The 18535-nt window shown below is 38.1% G+C and overlaps 1 long non-coding RNA gene across 1 annotated transcript in view; it reads left to right on the top strand.

Moving 5' to 3' along the window:
• LOC106490627 (uncharacterized) overlaps window positions 1-18535 on the top strand; it is a 328891-nt gene that overhangs the window by 87393 nt on the left and 222963 nt on the right. Inside the window, exon 2 of the long non-coding RNA XR_010883175.1 lies at window positions 3571-3630. This is a non-coding gene — a long non-coding RNA (uncharacterized lncRNA). The remainder of the gene's footprint in view (window positions 1-3570; window positions 3631-18535) is intronic.

The raw sequence follows: 18535 nt of genomic DNA, 5'->3' as shown, positions 1-18535 counted from the left end.
GGATTTCAGACTCAAAGCTTGCCAGATTAGCCTTTTTCATGAGCATTAAATTCACACACAAATCTTTTTTAAAAAAAGAGCATTGCTGTGATGCTTTGTCCATTTTGCTAAGCACATACTTTACCCAATGCTCATGCCAGGTTGATTGAAGCTGAAAAGACCAAGAGATTTACCAGTAGTCTCACAGTGAATCATTGTCTAAAATCCTTTTGGCTCCTATATTCTTAGCATTAATCAACAATGATTCCTTTCATCCACTTGCTACCACAGAGTTTAGTTTGCATGTATGATGACTCTGTTTGGGAGGAATTGAACTGGAATGATGCTCATATAATTTATCTTATTCCTTGAATTTTGTTCTTTGAATATAGAGTCTAAAAAAGAGAAGATCCTCACAGTTACCATTCTATAATATTTCCTCCCCTCTTTTTCCATTTTATTCATGGTGAAAGCTCTATAAACTTGAGAGAAAATGTAAATAACATGCACATTCTTGAGCTGAATGTGTTTATCTCAGTTTCACTTGATCTGATGGTAGTTCACTGAATACGATTTTTTTCGTTGGTAGCAAAAGTCAAAAGGCCTTGCAGCTTATAAGGCATTAACATAAAGAAATGAACAAGTATGTATAGTTCTTTCCTGTTTGCTTTTGAACAGCAGTACAGTATGCTGTTGTTACTCTAGTAGCAAGTCACGTAGAGAAGAGACATTTTTAATCTAGCACTGTTCAAATTTTGGATTTCTGTATGCTTCCTATTTTTGTGGTAGATCTTACTCTGGTTTGATATTTTATAAAATAGAGTTAATAAGTTTAACTAACCTGGTTCATCCTAGAAAACATATTTTTCTAGGAAATTACCATGGTCTGTCTCATGCCTGAGTGAGGATTGTCATATATTTTATGACTTTGAGGTCAGTAAGCCTATTGTGAACCAATGTTGTAAAATATTTGCTTTTGCTTTGTACAAAAGTGGGCCAGAAGTGATTTTCCTGAGTTGTGTGCATGGTTTTCACTTCATTTAATGTCATCTGGATGCATCAGATTTTGAGGGATTTGCATGGTGTAATTTGAATCACCAATAAGCTGTTGACCCAGTTGGAACAACTAAATGTAAAAGTGGAGGTTGGAATTGAAAACCAAAAGAATGGCCTGTAATTTTGGATTTGGTGGCTCTAGTAGGTGACTTGGTCCAACAAATGACCATCTCAAATAGTTCGTATCCCAAGGATGAGGCTTCATTAATTTGTCATAAAATTTAAAAAATATGTGGCAGAAATGTTAACATTAATTAAATACAGACATTCAAAAGTATGGAAAAGATAATTAATGAAAAAAAGAAAACTAACTGTAATAGTTATACAGACTTTTGTATAGCACTTTCTGGCAATAACCATAACCGACAAAAGGATAGCTTTGCACATCGTGTGTGGTTTTACAAAATTTCAGGTATCAGTAGACCAGAGAAGAGAAACTGGGAGTTTGGACTTAGATTTAGTACTTTGAGGATTTTGAGGAGATAGATAATATCAAAACACCGCATTGGGTCTGACTTATCAGTGACAGTTTGAGATAGAAAAGATTCTCATTCACATGGCAATAAGTTTCCTGTGCTTCTCCCCCTTTTTATCTTCTCCCAGTTTCACCCTCTCTTCCTCAACCAATCAAGTGTAGGGCTATTCAAGCCAACTCACACTGCAATACACAGCTTGCCAGCAAATATAGAGTGTTCTAGTTGTTAGATGAGTTAGACATTAGGCAAACAGCACGATTTCATATCTAATAGTATCACCTAAGTCAAACATATCTTCATGCAATACATCTAACAGCATTTAAAGGTCAAAATCCTGTCCTCATTACTCAGTACTCCAAGCATTCTGTTTTGCTTTATTCATTGTCTACATAGAGCTGACAGACTATTCCAGATCATGGTTGTGTAATGTTGGAAAATGCTAACAACTGCCGTCCAGTGTGTCTATTTAGGCAACTGCAGACCTTATGAAAGCTAAAGCACACGCTCCCCAACCTTAGTTCAGGCAAAATAAATCTTCTTCTGTGGAAACAACGATGGAAGCCACCGTCTAACATGTTACACTGTGTGCATTCAGAACTGACCCACATAGGCTGAGAGATTTCCACAGGGAAATTTCTGCAAATGCTGATCTTGGGGCACTGCTGGCTTGTGATTATCAGAGGTAGAAAGCACCCGGAAAACAAGAGGAAGGCTGCAGATGTGCAAAGAAATAGTGAGTGGGGCACTGAGAAGGAAAAAGAAGCATCTCTGTCATGTACAGGAGCTGGTGGGTAGTCAGCCTTGGAAATGATGAGCCAGAAGCCTGCTGTTCTTTTATCCTCTTCGTTTGAGAAAGCTACATGGTGTGTCCTTTCCTTCTAAATAAGCAGGGTTGCTGCGAAGAGCAGTTCTTTCCTGTTAACAGATTACTTTTAACAGATACCAGATCACCGATCTGTTAACAGATGAACAGATAAAAAGGCACCTGAGCTATGGGGAAACAGTTCTGTAGCGAATAAATGCAATTGAATCAGTTCTGCAATACAGCAAAGGGGTCAACATCTCAATGATTAAAATGCCTGTGTGGCTGGCTGTGAACATCCCTCACCAGTGAAGGATTAAAGAATACCAGTAGGCTTAGTTAGCCCATTCTTGCTGTACTTGAGCTGGCTGTTAGATTGGAGCATAGGTCCCCAGGTAGAAAGCTCGGCACTTGAGAGGAATGAAAGGCTCTAACTGCTCCTGTGAGGAAGCAAGACACCTGGCTGGAGTAGACTTGGGGATTGTAACTGAACTGAACCTCTCCTAGCAGGAAGTGGAAATTATGGAGCTTGGGTCCCTAATCTGTATTCTGAACTGATGCAAGTAGAGTGCCCAACTCTAATTTATGACTTCAAAATACTTCTTTCCGTCAGGTCTTTGGCAACCAGTTCTGAACATTTTGGTAATTAGTGTTATATGGTACTAAGTCTGCTTTTCATTCTTTTTTCAAAAGCAGCCTAGAGAGAGATTTTTTTCAACATTTTAGTCATTAAAGTCATTTATAGCTAAGAGATGAGAAGAAATTATATACAATTCTTCATTCAAAAAAAAAGACTCTAAACTCTTGACTGTTAAGAGTGTAGCTATACCTTTCCCATAAATACATTTGAATGGCAAACATAAGTGGTGAGAATTTGGTTGTGACAGCTGTTTGTTTTTGTCCCTAGTAGGAATGAAACTGCCCTTTAATGGAAAAAATGAGGGGTTCTCTTAAGCCTGGAGTCAATACAAATGACTCCCAACTAAATTGGTGTTCAGTTGTGCAACTTTTCTCTCTAAATTATGCATGTAGTGTGACATTTTGGGTACTAGTGCATTTTGTTTATTTGCTCGTCACCTGTGTACTAAATGTGAATGTGTAGGACTTTGTTTTGTCTTCCTTTAGATAGATAAATGTTTATATATATACAGTATTCCACCCACTTTCCCCACTGGCTGCCTAGTTATTTGACTGTTATGAAAACCTGAGGTGTTGTGTGTGCAGATCCCTAAACATAAGCATTTCTTTTCTTTACAGCAGCATAAAAAGGAAGTGTTAGGAGCTGCTCTTAACCCTTTCAGAGTCCGAAGTCAAAAGGTAAAATCAAATACTATTTTGGGGATTTCTAAAGCTATTGATATCATAATTGTTTGGAAATGCTCTTTCTTTATCACATTTGAACTGAGCTTTCCCACAGTGGAAAAGCAGAGATAGGACTAGAAGGCTCAAAACATTGCTAGACCTCTTTAAGAGCACCAGCACATCAGGGCATAAATTATACAGGTAAGTTACAATTTGTAAACCGCAGTAATCTATTTTACTTAATACAAACATGTTGGTGATAAGAGTCGGTGGGACTTTCAGTAGGGTTTAATATTGCTAAGGATTTAATGATTTTTGTCTCTATAACTTGATAGTTTTTATGATTATATATAAAGTTTTTTCAAATCACAGTAAGACAAATCCTGTAGCTCTTTTCTCAGGCAAGAGTCCCTCAATGGGAGTTTTGCCTGAGTGAGAACTGAATGAGGTCTAAATAATTAGCAATTAAAATATTCTGTTATTGTGCTACAGTATATAACAAAGCACTGGAGGTATTAAAAATTGCTAATCTCCTCCTTATTAAAACGTTAACTGTTAAACATAATACAATTTTGCATTTTCTATCATTCATTTTTGCAGTTCATCAGTAGAGGTGAAATGTTTGTGACAAATAGTCATTTGAACTTTTAAGGGATTGACTTTGTTTTCCTGGTATGTTAGTTAATTTTTTTTGACAGAGTTAATTTACAGGCAGAAGTGTCTGTGGAAGTCATGGAATTTAGTCAAAAGCTAAAGAATGTACAGAGAGTAATTTTTCCTATAGCATTCATGGGTATTTACAGGAGAAACCAAATGCTAAGCTATTCATCAGGAGACAGAACTAGGTGATTTAGGTGTCCAATCTGTGTACCTTTTGTTTAGCAGTTGATTGTCGTGGACTCCAGTAAACAAAATACAGATTAAAGATTGTCCATAGAATTTACTGGGCAAATAATATTCAGTGGGAGACCTGAGAGACTGGCATGTGAACAGTTCGGAACAATTCAGATTAGGAAACGAAGTTGGTGACGTTGTTAAATTGTGCACCTGGCAATGTTAATCCACATGCGAACTGTTTATTACTACGCTAGTTAGGATAAGGGCCAGACTGTGTTCTCATCCCACTTCACTGCACAGAAGCATAAAAAGGAGTAAAATGCATCTCCTGTCTCCTTCTGCACATAGCAGCTGCGGGAGGATGTGTGGAAAGTGAGAAAGGAGTGGTAAGTAAAGGTGCTAACTGGTAGAGGAAGGAAGTGAAGATAATATGTTACTGAAAGGATTTGGTGACAGGTAAATTCCCCAAGGCAAGTCAGCACTCAGCAGTACTGAGCCATTCTGGGGCTAGGCGTTTAATTGTTCCAAATAATGCTGTTGGCAATTCAGGCCATGCTTCTGCAAGGACTTACGTGTGTATTTCCCTGTTAGCAATTTGAGTGGTCCTGTTGAAGTAGATGAGATTAATTACAGGACAGAAAGTTAAGCATATATATTAGTCTTTGCAGTATAAGAAGTGTAGTTATTTATTTATTTGTATTGAACATGGGAAACTATTTTTAAGAAAAACATATATACATAGCATTTTCTTCCAGTTGTGTGGCAATTAAAGAGGAGGTAGATGGTAACAGAATAAGCCTCTTTTTGTTATTCACAAAATCCACAATTTGTCAGATTCTTAACTGTAAAGCATGAAAAAGAATTGGCTGTTAGCATTTTCCTTTTTACATGCACAGTTAAACCCACAGCTACAATAAGATGATCATATAATTTTTTGTAGAGGAGTAAACAGGACAAAAACCTAACAGAAAGACATGTGTGCTTGTGTGGTCTCTTGTTTAGAATTTCATCAGATTGGTGCTCACCTCAGACGTTTTATTTAGTGATAAGATATGCAAATTGTTCTGGAGCGAGCAGCAGTACTTTCACCTGAATGTCAAAACTGACAGAGATTTTTAAATCAAATCTCAACAACAACTTGTGTTTTCAAGCAACTATTCCTAAGATATAACCATGAACTACATATGAATAACTTCAGAGTTGTTCTCCTACTTTCCTCCATACTATTATTTTCCCTCCCTCCTCATTTATCTCTACAGAGTTGTAGGCTTACCTGTAACTATTGGGTGTAACTATGGGCAACAGTGCAGAGGAGCTATAAATCTATATGGGAGTATGCACAAAGAACAGGAATGCAAATTGAAAGTGGGGAGATTTATGAAATGAGATTTCCCAAGAAGTTGTCTTCAGATTTTCCAGATGCCTACATCACACCTTCCATATTTTTGGAGGAATGGGGGTGGAAACTCTTCATTTGAAAAGATTTCTCCCTCTTTTTTAAGGAGGTTTATTGCATTTTTGTTTTTAATTTGGAACACAGTTACAGAAGCCTTGATGAATAGAGTGGAATGTTTGGAAGTCAGCTTTTTTTTTTGTGAGATCGAGAACTAGAATTCCTCAAAGGTGAGGATGCTTAGCTGCTGGAGTTTTGTTCTGAGTGTACATGCAGTCATGGGAGACAGGGTGGCTCTGAAATACAGCTTGGGAATCAAATATTAGTTGTTCGTTTTTGGAATCTTGTTTGGAATCTACTGCATATAACATGAGATAATAGTTCAATCCTGTGCATTTCCTCCAGGCTTGGTTCCTCTTCCGCCCTGTATTTGTGCATGAATATATGTGTGGAAGGGGAGGACATGTGCATGTGTGAGAGAGAGAGAGGTAGTTACAGAGATTATGAAAGATTCCTATTTGCTTTTGCTTACATGCCTAGCTGTGTATGTTGTTCTGGCTTTCTGCATTCTTCTCTATCACTTGACCGTCGTGTCCTAATCAATCCCTATGTGTGGTAGATTCAAAATTCTGCTCAGTTGCCGTAATTGGTACCAGCCTCTTACAAGTGGAACTTTGCTTTCTACACTGAAACAAGAGCAACATTTTTGTCTCCCCACAAGATGGGGAAAAAGGATTTATATCTATGTTCATGACTAAAATGAAATGACCTGTCCATAAAAGATAAGTCCAATAATATGTGCTCTTGGAACTGGGTCCCATAGCTTTCAGGCTCTCCAGAAGTACTCCTTGTGAAAAAAGGCTTCTGAAACCCTCAAGGTTTACTACTTGTGCAGATTTAGGCCACTGCAGAACATTTTGTTTATAACAGCTAGTTCTAGGACCTACTTTGGTATTGTGGATACTTAACTCCTACCCACTCAAACAGAGGCACTTCAAAATAATTAAAGTAATGAATAATCCACACACAGAGCAAAGCCTTTCAGAAGGAAAGTGAGTTTATTGAAAAAAAGAATTTGCTTTTTTGGTAAATAGTTTCTTTCAAGGTCTTCTTAAATAAGCAGCAAATGCTTTTGTTGGAAAATAAAAAATAAAGCTGCAACTTTGTTTTTTTTCTGCTGTGGCTGATGAAGTTAAATCATTAAAAGCTAGAGAAGAGAGCAGTGAATATGGTTTCCCAAAGCTGAAGTCCAGGCAGTAGCATTTTGCCTCTCTGCACAGTGTTGACTGAAGTAGCACCGAGAGTAATGCAGTGGGTGTTGCGGTATGTTCGCCTTTGATGCATTGCTTTAAAAGAATTTGAAAGTACTCTTTGAGGAGATTGCAGTAACAGTTATGAAATACTTTACTCTGTTTTCTTTGTTAGTTTGCCTTTTGTTCCAGCACTTGCTGGGGACTTCAGGGTAAGAGCACCAAAGGAGGGGGAACAGCCATGATGAATTTGATTTTTCCCTAATTGGCCATAGGGATATTCATGGTTTAGTTTTTAAACTAAATGGATGCACTTTAACCATCTGCTCCAGTGCTAATACTATGGCTGCACCGATCAACATTGACACTTGCCAGTTGCCATTAAAGTTGTTTACTTGCTGCTGTATAGAAAGTAGTTGTCTGTAGCTGATATCAATAACCTTATTAATCTTACCAATAACTATGCATATACATTTGATAAATGGTGATATTGGAATTTGTCACATTCTTTCAACGTCTAGCTAAACAGAAAATTTCTGCTCCTGCAAATACCTTCCTTACATGCAAAGTCAGGGAAGGGAAAATGCAGCTTCTTGCTTATGCTAGCGTTAGGTTTGCTGGGTTTTCTCTCTCTTTAAGTTTGATTGCAGGCATCCAGCAGCGTTGCAGAGGGAGAGGCTTGCACTGCTGCTGCTCTACCTGCCATGAATAATAGCCCACTGGGCTAGTTAATCATTACATTGAAACTTTTTCCTGGTCCTTCATAGCTGATTGCTGCTCAGGGGACATGTGTTACGGCAGTAAGGCTGCCAACACAAAGTTCAGGATTGTGTGTGTGTTTTTATGTTTACCTGCATGCATATACACTATGTTTTTCAGCAAGTTTTCCACTAAAACTAGCAATGCAAGGCCAGTGTCTCTCTTTTTCTTCATAAAAAATAAAAGTGGGAGAGGGAATGTTCTATTCTCCTCCGTTACCATTTTTGAAGTTGAATGTGAAAGTATTGGTTTCTTCAGTCAACATTCTGCCACAACAGGTTTCCTCATTCAGCTGGAGTTTTAAGAGTGGAGTTGCAGGATGTTGAAATGTTGTCTGTCAGAGCATGTCTTTGAATCATGTGGCCAGTGATTCGTGTTGATTTGCCAGAGTCCATGATCTGGCACCTTCACTATGAAAAGGGGAATGTTCTTGTTCACTGGGACTGAGGAAAACTAGGGGCAAGGAATAGACTGCTGGTGGAGTCTTTGAGATTCAGAAGAAGGTATTTAACCACGATGGTTCTTGCTCATATGTATGTAGCTGTATTGACTGCCAGGGTGGAAGCCAAGAAGAAACTTTCCTTTAACTTGTTGTGATCTTCTTCTTCTTCTTCTTGAGTACAGATCGTCCTTTAACATCTGGAGGATGTGCTGCAGATGGGACTTGGTTTTGCCAGGACAAAATTTGATATTAAATCCTCTCTTCTGTGCCAGTGAATTGGTTTACCTTCAGTGGAAAGACTAAATAGTAATAATGCTGTCCAGATGTCAGTATTCAGGTGCCTGAGCAGATTAAAATAGTGGTCTGTAGTTATCTCTGGTGTTTGTCAGAGGAAAGTTAAATTTCTTCAATGGATAAATTGCTTAGCTCAGGGCAGTGACTTTTTTGCTGCTCCTGGGCAGATTCCTATGTTGTTGTCTCTTTTAAATGCAGCCAGCAGTTGGTACAGCAGCTATCCATGCTAGAAGAACTTGGGTTGACCAGGCAGTAGTTTTGAAAGGGAGGGGCAAATCCTCCATCCCATGGTACAAGATTTTCTTTTTAAAACATTCTTGTGTCCCACAAAGTTCAGTAGATGTCTCTTTCACTGAGCAGTACTCTGAAATTCTTTTTCTCCCTTCCTCCTTTCCTCCCTCCCTCCCTCCCTTTTTTCTTTTCCTTTTCTTTCCTTCTTTCTTTTTCTTTTCCTTCCTTCTTTCTTTTCCTTTTCCTTCCTCCTTTTCCTTTTCCTTTTCCTTTTCCTTTTCCTTCCTTCTTTTCCTTTTCCTTCTTTTCTTTCTCTCTCTCTTTCTCTCCCCTTCCTTTCTACAGATGGACATCTGTTTTCCTGTAAGAGCTGATTCAAATGTCTGTATGCTGATATTGTGGTGATGCCACTGAACACCTTCATGTGCCTGGTTAATTTTGTAACTTTTCCCATCAAGACCAACCTAAGTTATGCAATAGTGTGATCAGGAGAACAGCATTACTGCATAATTCAGTGTTATCAACAACATGGGTCATCTAAAAAAGCAACCCCCTCTTTCTCCTGTGCCAGCAAATAAAACAGCAGACAGCAAAATGAGAGACAGTGAGAGAGTCCAGCAGCAGTGTGAGCTGGGCCATTTACATGGCGGCAGCACATTTTAGTGCTACAAAGATGACATAGACCATTCTGACTCTGAAAACCAGTTTTGAGCCCATTTTAGCCATTCCCTCTGGTTGCTTCGAATCAGACCTGTACCATTCTTATTGACACTAATGGGACTGTGGGGATTACGTACATCCCTTTGCCTTCAGAAGACATGCCGTAAGGCAGGCAGATGGAACTCCAGAAAGTAGACAGAGGCTCTGCGGAGAGACAGGCAGCTGAAAGCAGGTATTTTTTCCAGCAAGAAACCAATATTGAGGAAAACAATAAAGTAGCAAGACTACTTGCTACTCGATCACTCTTAGAGTGTTTTAATTACATAAGGAATTCTCTTTTACTTTTTGAATAACCTGAACTACGGTCATTTGCAGAACTTCAATGATCAGAAACTTGTTCCTTCCTCTGAATTAAAATATCTTTACAATAGTGTTTATAGGCACATTTAAATGTTCTTTATGAGATGAGGCTATGCCAAGATCTCAGTACCTGTTTCCAAGAGCTCTCTAAGTTATGTTCTTACAGTTTGATTGTTATGTGATTAAAACACAGTATTTCAGCCCCCAGGCTGGTATATAAACATAAAGCAAGGTGTCTCAATACATGCTTTAAGCCTCCTTGAGATTCTGGAGACCACCAAACTGTTTGGCTCCCTGGTAATCTCCTCAACCAAGACTGGAGACTCTCCAGAGGTCAGTGAGGGAGAGTGTCTTCCTCTTTGCTGAGACAGTATACTGCAGCAGAGAGTCTTCAGTTCGTTTTGAGGTGACTTAACTTTCCTTGTTCCTGGAAAAAAAAAAAAGATTTTTACTGAAGCAAGCTCTGGAAGTTTGAAAAATAGCTTTTCTGTGGTTGTTTTGCAATTAATTTTTAAAATCTTTATCCTCTCAAGGTTCTTTGTTATTATAGGTGAATCTGAGCAGGGAGGTGTGCGGAGGCAGCCCTGTAAAGCGAAAACCCTAGATAGTTTCTGGAATGATCCAGAGAAGTAAACCATCTTCCTCCTGGGCTTTTCCAAAATGTGTTTTTCCGGCCAGGTATCTGGGGAGGGGAGCTGCACAGATTTTCATAGTAATGAACACATCCATCTTTGTCTCCGGGAGATTTGCTTGCTATGGTTTAGAGATCTGCCTGTGGATTTTTGAGGGGACAGTTAGACGTGTGCGTGCACTGACCATCGGTGGTTTAAAGGTAATCCTGTTGCCTCTCACTCTAGAACTTCGCTTTAGTAAAACAGGTCACTGTTCAGTCACCCAAGCTTGCTTTATGGGTAAACAGTACTAGCTGAAAGGAAGCAGCAGGTGAGGAATAACTTGCACTTGCCCTTTCTTGGTATAGGGAAGTTGGATTAAGTGCTGTTTTCATTCTCCTGTTGAGAGTGTTCATAGTGTTTTCTTGAAATCATAAGTTAAGTTTTCCAGATCCTCAGAGTCATTTTGTAGTATTGTAAGTCATTAAATTAAGCTAGCTGCTGGATTTTGTATTCAGACAGTAAAGGGACCCTCCCTACATGTGCTCTGTGCTTGGATATAAAACCTCCCCAATTCTCTGAAAAAAACATACGCCTGTAAATAATCTTCATCTCATAATGGAGTCCATGTCTGTCTGAATATTGATGTCTTAAAGGGTAATGAGAAGAATATACTGTCATTTTGAAAAAGGTATCTTTACTTTTTCATTATGTAGTTATTAGGAGTTTTGCACCATGGTCAAACTTGTAGTTATATGTTTAGATCACATTCTTCTGGAATGCAGATTTGAGAAAGACCGCAGTTACAAAATCTCACTTCTCATTTAGAGTGCTTTTCCCTAACATCCAGTAGTATGGATGTCAGGGTTACAGTTTGGCATGTTGTAGAATACATGTAAGCCTTGACAAAGTTGGGCTTAGGTTTTGAAACCCGTACAGTCAAAGCATGCTGGTCTGGATATATTCCAGAATTACAAAGTTTAGCCTTTAGATAAAATCTTACTTTAATAACTAGTACTTTGACAATCAAATAACTGGGTGATTTTTTTAAAGCAAGAAGTATGATTTAGCTGAAAGTTTTTTCCCCTTTTTTAACATAATTTCCTAACAAAAGACTTTTCTTGAAGTCTTACTAATGACAAAAATAAGGAGGGAATGTGTGGACCCATGAAGAGTGCTCACTAGGCCAAAAAAGAAAACCAAAAAATAAGACCCCTAAGCTATGTCTAAGCAAACTTCACATATCGTTGATACGAACATGATGCAGAATTCCCTTCTTACAGCTTTGGAAAAATCAAACAAACTAACCTCTCCATTTACAGAACAGTTTCTGTGTCTTCTGGCTCCATCTCTCACAAATCAAACTGCTTTGTTTTCAGGCACTTCCCCTGCACACTTAATCCCTCACAAAAAATATCCATGCATCCTAAGGAATCAAAGGTTTAGGAAGCTACATTTTTATAGGCTATTATAAATACATATAAAGAATCCATGCCACGTGAATTTCTCAAGGGGATAATACATGAAATCATGAAGGAAATGTTATGGCAAAATGTAATGAAATAAACTCAAATCTAGATCTTCCTTTTGGGAAGATGCAGGTTTAAGTCACAACATAACACAAAGACTAAAAATAGAATATCTGAAATTTAAGTGGTTTTGGATCTGGGGCTTTGCTGTTGGCCTTTTTCTACTCTAAAGAGAGAGTTGTTAAGAGGACACTGGTGTAGTCTTCAGCTGCCTCTAGAATCTTTTTAGAGGTAGAAGATACTTGCTCATGAAATATGAGAAAGACAGTAAGCCTTTTTTATTTTTTTTAACTTCTTCAAGGGTATGAATTGTTAACACAGCTTTAGGCGAACTAAAAGCAGCTAGTAACACCTATAGGAAACATTCTTGGGGATAATAACTGCGAACTGGGACCAAATGCTTTATTTTATTTTTTAACTTTTATAAGAGAAGGGGCTTGGGGAAGGTCTGTTACTCTTTTTTTTTTCCTCTCTCTAAAGCACTAAACTATTAGATAGTAAGACTTTCTCCTTGCACAAAGCTGCCATTGTTTTAAGGCTGTTCTACTCCCACTGAATCTGTGTTGAAACAGGTGCCTCACTTCCTTGGCTCTCCTGGAGTAGTTTTATGGATTAAAGCACCACACATACCATGCACAGTGGCACTATTAACAGTGCAGAATGAGGTTGGGAGAAAAACTCATATAGGAGCTACACACCTAGGTGCAGTTAGTAAACAGAGACAGTTACTCTCATTAAGCATAATTAAACCTAATATTGACTGTAAACTGTTACTTACCTTAAACTTCTCTGCAGACATTGTGGAAAAGGGATTAACTTAGCAGACAGGTACACTAATTACTACCTTCTTCACATTGAAGTTACCATCAGGAAGGCCTATATTCATAAATAAAACATAGTAGGGGATGAGAGACTGAGAAATATGTAAATTCATTTGCAGAAAAAAAGACCAAATTAAAAAAAGAAAGTTGAGTGATGCTACTGGAAGCAAAATGGCACTCTAGCTAATTACCATGAAAAGTATGATAAATCATGGACGTGTATCCTTGACTTCTGACTGATAGAGCCTGCAGAGTGCAATCTCTCATGCGTAGCTGCCTCTGACTGATTTAAACCCATACCACTATCAGGTTTGATGGGAAAGCACAAAAGTGTGTTATTTTATTTCCTTGGGTATTGCTGCTACCTCTTTCTCCCAGAAATGACTTGCAATTATTGTAAAAATACAGTCTGATTTCCTGTCTGGAGAAGAATTGTTGTTTGATACAATTGACAAACAAAGGCTCCAGAAATGGTCTAGTTATGATTTAATAGCTGTATTTTCAAATGCAATTGATCTGGTATATTTAGACAATTACCGAAATACAATAAAATGTTGTGTGGGGGGGCAGCTTTTACTTGGTGTATTTATTCTCATGGGAGAGACCTTGTGTCCCACAGACAAGATCAGAAGTCAGAAACAAAATGCATTTTATTTGTGAATTTCTGTTTGTTTTGTGTAGAAGTTTAAATGAGTCATGCCACTGCTGTGTGCTTCAGCTTTTCCATCTGTTTCTCCCCAGTTTCATAGTTTTCTGCACTTTACAATCCCTGCTAAGGATTGCATACACTTATTTAGGATTATTCAGATGAAACAGGCTAACAGGATGAGGCCATAATATGTGTTAGCATGTCACTGTTGTTACTGCTTAATCCTGTTGAACACTTTACATTTGAATACGTAATAATCATGTGATGTGATGGCTGTTTATGGGGTATTTTCTGTTTTTCCTTTATTTATGTCTGGAATACCTTATGGTTCAGTCATATCAGAATAAAAGTCTGTTCTGCCTAGCTAATTTAGGAGGGAATAGTGGGAGAACAGACCTGTCCTTCACTTCCTGAGCACTGTGCTGCCCAAGCCACATGTAGGGGAGAAACTTGAGTACACTAGTTTTTAACAGCCAAGATGGAAACTAATCATCACAGTGATATTCTTATTATGTGGATGTTTTTGCATGAAATTATTTTTGGCTTCTACTGAGTATTATTTTTCAGCTTTTTATGACCTTTTATCAGGAGGCACGCCAGAGAAGAAATCTCATATTTGTGATGTGCTTACTACAGAGTTTTGCTGAAAAAAGGAGGGGGCAAGTTAGTTGAACATCTGCTGATACTACCTAGTGAATGCATTATTTGGGGGGGGGGGAAGGGGTTTCATTTCTCATTTTGGTTTCTCTTTCCTTTTAAAATGTTTTAGCCCCTGTAATTGCTGTGATGTACAGGTAGGAATGTATAATTTCCAGATACTTCTATTAGCTCTAAGAAATGATGCTAAGTAATTAACAATACTTTCCTGCTCTGGTAACCTTTATTCTTCCTCTGCAACTCTTTGTGTACCTAATTACAGTGTTTATAGATGTTATCTTCTATCTTCATATCCTTTTTGGAGTTGCACTGAGTTTTGACAGAATAGGATTTGAAGAGAGATATCAGAATAAAGTTTTGGAGCTGTAAATAACTTTCAAGAATTACATGGCTAAATTCTGCAATGGCATACATATGGATGCAAGTTGGTCATAACAGATAATTAGCAAAGCAAAGATATGTCTTCTGAGCAGCGCTGCAAAATTATTATTACCTAGCAAAATCACAGGTAAGAGGAAGAGCAATATATTAGAGTAAATACAAGTTCAGAGGCTAGGTTGTCCCAACATAAAGAATATCTGCCTCCCTTCTCTTATTTAGGACTACAGAACTGCAGCATGGAGCTTTTATCTGGGATTCACTTTTGAGGAGCCTGTATGCTTCTTTAGAAGATTTAGAACAACTCTGTTATGGGTTGCTGTTTTTTCCTGGTTCCCTTCAACATCTTTTCAAACAGAGGAAAGAGGGGTCAATGGAGACAAAAAAGAGAAGGACATGAGTGTTGTGAGGTTGTGTAGTCTATATATTCCTGTTTATTATCAAGGTGCCTGGCCAGGTTTCCACACACCTGTCTGTCAGCTAGTTGTCATGGGGAGTCTTAGTCACATTGCATCTGTGACAGTAGACAGTCTAAATCCTGGTCAAGAATTCCTGCATTTGGCCAGTTTTTGTCAGCTTTGTGCTGTTTTTTTGTAATCAAACGTAAAAATCATGTCTGTCAGCTTCCTAAGGAAACATTCAAAACTAATATTTTTGATAAACAGTAGGAAAGTTTCATTACAGAAGAAGTGGAAATGTAAATTCCAAAAATGCTTCCTGGGAGGAAAGAAATTACTTTGTATGTTAGCACCCTAAAGCTAACTTGAATTAATTCCCATCTTCTCCCCATCCATCCACTGTCCACTGGACACAAAAATAATTGATCTCTTTGATCTCTTGTCCGGTTCATTTCCTCCAGTCCTCTAGAGTGCACTTGATGATTCTAGCAAAACAATTATCTAAGTAATCATATATTTGAATCCTGGTCATCTGCAAAGCATAGGCCAAATCCTTTGAATCCGTGCTCATACAAAATTTCCACGGAAGTCAAATTAGAAGCTTTGTCACTTGCAGGATTTCTGTCAGACAGAAATTCCCTACTTACATTTTTCCCCTGTGGCTGGGATGACTATACACATTTGTGGATTGTTCTCAAATTTGGATACAGATAATCCATGAGAATAAGTAAGGCAGATATTTTTATAAGCATTTTTTGTGAAGGATGCATCTTATTTAAGTGATAAGATTTCTTAAATGGTAGTTAAATGAAATGTTAGAGGATCTAAATTTCCATTTTCAACAATATCGGAACAGCTGGATCCTGAGACTGACTTAAGACAAAATGACTGAATATAGACATATCTGTGTATAGGATAATATACAAAAACAGAGGCCAAACTTTTAAAGATGCATGATACTCTTTATGTGAATTGAAGACATATTCTTAATCAACTGGTTTAATTTTATATGAGTTAGACACAATGTCTCTGTTTGAAATTCTCCTAGATTTTTTACTGGTTATGTAATGGATTTTCAAACCTTTTTGTACTGTGGATCATATCTACCACATTAAGATATGCTCTGCTTTGTGAGAAAGTCCATAATTTCTTCTCTTTTTCTGGAGTTGTTCCCTATGGAATGCTTTCTAGAATGATAGTAATAGAGTTTCTATCATTTTCCTTCATATGTAATAGCTGAACCTAACTAATAGGGAATGTGCTAGGCTGTAACAAGATTCTTATCACAGGGGGATTTTTTAAAAAGAGACTGAGCGCCCTTCCCCAGTATCCTGACATCTTCCTGGCATGTAAACATATAGTTTCAGGGAATTTCAGCAGCCATGTGACTCCTTACTTCTCTATTGCAAATTTTTCTGGTTGGTGGGTCAATTCTTTGGAGATAGAAGGGTACATTAATGTGTGCCTGTCTTGAAGCAAGCAGATATTTTCCCTGGCTTCAGTGGAAACAGCTTGTGTAACTACAGATTGGCATGTTCTTAAAATTCCTTCCTGAACTGGGGCCTGAGAGAGAGAGAGGCTGCTGCTGCTGCTTTTTCCATTACTAGCAAGGAAAAAACATGGTTCTTTCTCCTCAGTGAACTGTTGTAGTGAGAGCTGTAGGGAGAGTCAAGCTATGAATACAGGTGGAAGAAGAGTGTAGGAAAAAGTTGGAGACTACCGTTTTGGTAAGGATGAAGAGAGGCACTTACAGAAACTCTCCCCAAACAGGACAGTTTTTCATTGTTAATGTTAGTAGATTCAGTTAATTGTATCATGGCGTGTTAAAGACTAATATGTATTGAGCAGAGAAACTTGCAGTCAGTGCTTTAAAAGCCTTAGAAAATCAATATGTGTCCATTGCTGCTTCTGTTTCCTGTTCATCCCTCTACTTTTTCCTGTTTACTCTTATCCTTCCCCCTTATGTTGCTTCTCTAATGTTTCCTTCTCTTACTGTTTTTATTCCTTCTTTGTTTCCTGCTTCTGAGTAGCTCTGCTCTTCCACGGCTAAATCTCTGAAATCTTTATTCCGTCCTTACACAAGCAAAACTCCTGTTGAAGTCAACCAAGACAGGGTTTCTCTTCCCATGTTTTGGCCTTTGCTTCTTATCAGGTAGTTAAATTATATCCATAGCAAACTATCTGCGTTTGGGGACATAGACTTCAGCCAGCATAAGGCCATTTATTTTACATTACTTCTAGAATGTATCTGCTTCGCCCCAGTCCTCCATTTGGAAGCTTGTTAGGAGTGTGTATGCTGCTATAACAGGCAAATTTTAATGAGTAGGTGGAGATAAGTATTCTTTTGTCTGATAGGTTAGGACTTTTAATTTACCCATTTAAAGACAAAGATGTGAATCTGCTTGTGTAATGTTCAGTAAGATTTCAGTGTTGAGAGTCCAGGGGGCATGAAGTACTTAAAACAAAATAACTTAGGCACTGAGGAGATAATTATATATGAGAGGGAATATTGGGGAGGGCAGGGAATACAAATGAAGGTGGGCTAAGATAGATTCAGTGCCACAAAGTACACCCCTATAATTCCCCATTTACCCCTCCCTCAAACACACAGACAATAACCCTCAATAACCCACTTGAGCTAATTTTGCTGCATCTAAATTGTTGATGCAAGTGATCATTAGTTCTACTGGATGGCTGAGTCGCTGAGCTGTTCTTTACAGCACCAACCTACACTCTCTTCTGTTCAGCAGAAAACAGGAAACATTATTTCTTTGGCGATGGGGCTTATATTTGGGTGTTACGATTTTCCTGTTAGGGTTGTTTCTTTCTGAAATGGAATGGAATATATGGGCTTTTTACACGAAGAGTATAAGCTATGACTGTGAGACCATTGTAAGAGAGCAGCCCAAACTAATGTGCAGTTGTCCATAGTGATTCCTGCACCCTATTTCACCCTTTGCTGAACTAAAAAATGACCACCCTATATTGGAAGATCATAGAGTGGAGAATATCTGCCTCTGAGGTGAGATTCTCAGTGTGGTGTCAGAAATCTAATGCCTCTGATCACACTGGCTATTGAAATGTAGCTAGTTAGCTTGGCAGGGCAGTGTGGCCTAGCAGAAAGTAAAACAACAACAAAACCTAAACAGAAAAAAAATGCCTGAATACAGAAAAACTAAGATAATGTTCTATGACTACTGTTGCTCTGGAGCTTGGAAAGATGACTGCCTTCCTCTTTTTTATTTCTTTGTATAGTGAAGCAGAGAATGATACTACGTAGCTATCACTGTAAAGTTCTTCCTAGGATTTATGAATATAAATTTAGGTATATTTTGACTTGCTATAATCTCAAGGATTATTCAGTTTGCAACTCTAGCATGTTGTTAGTCTGTAGCAGAGTGATTACAGATGAATGTGTACTTACCCTCTTTCCCTTAGCACCCACTGTTGGCAGTGGGACTCAGGATCCTGGGTTAAATGGATTTTTGTCTGCTCCAGTATGCCTGTTTTTTCTCATGTTGGACTGCATAATGGTTTATGATGCACAAGTTTGTGGTGTTTAAAGAATATAGCATAGCAATTACATGCTTTGGGGTTAATAAGTTTTAAGTATTTAAATCAAATAGGAAGCAAATGAGAAATGTTATCTCC

Source organism: Apteryx mantelli, chromosome 1 (assembly GCF_036417845.1).
Source record: "Apteryx mantelli isolate bAptMan1 chromosome 1, bAptMan1.hap1, whole genome shotgun sequence".
In the NCBI taxonomy this organism is placed as follows: domain Eukaryota; kingdom Metazoa; phylum Chordata; class Aves; order Apterygiformes; family Apterygidae; genus Apteryx; species Apteryx mantelli.
This window is presented reverse-complemented; position numbering and strand designations above follow the sequence as displayed.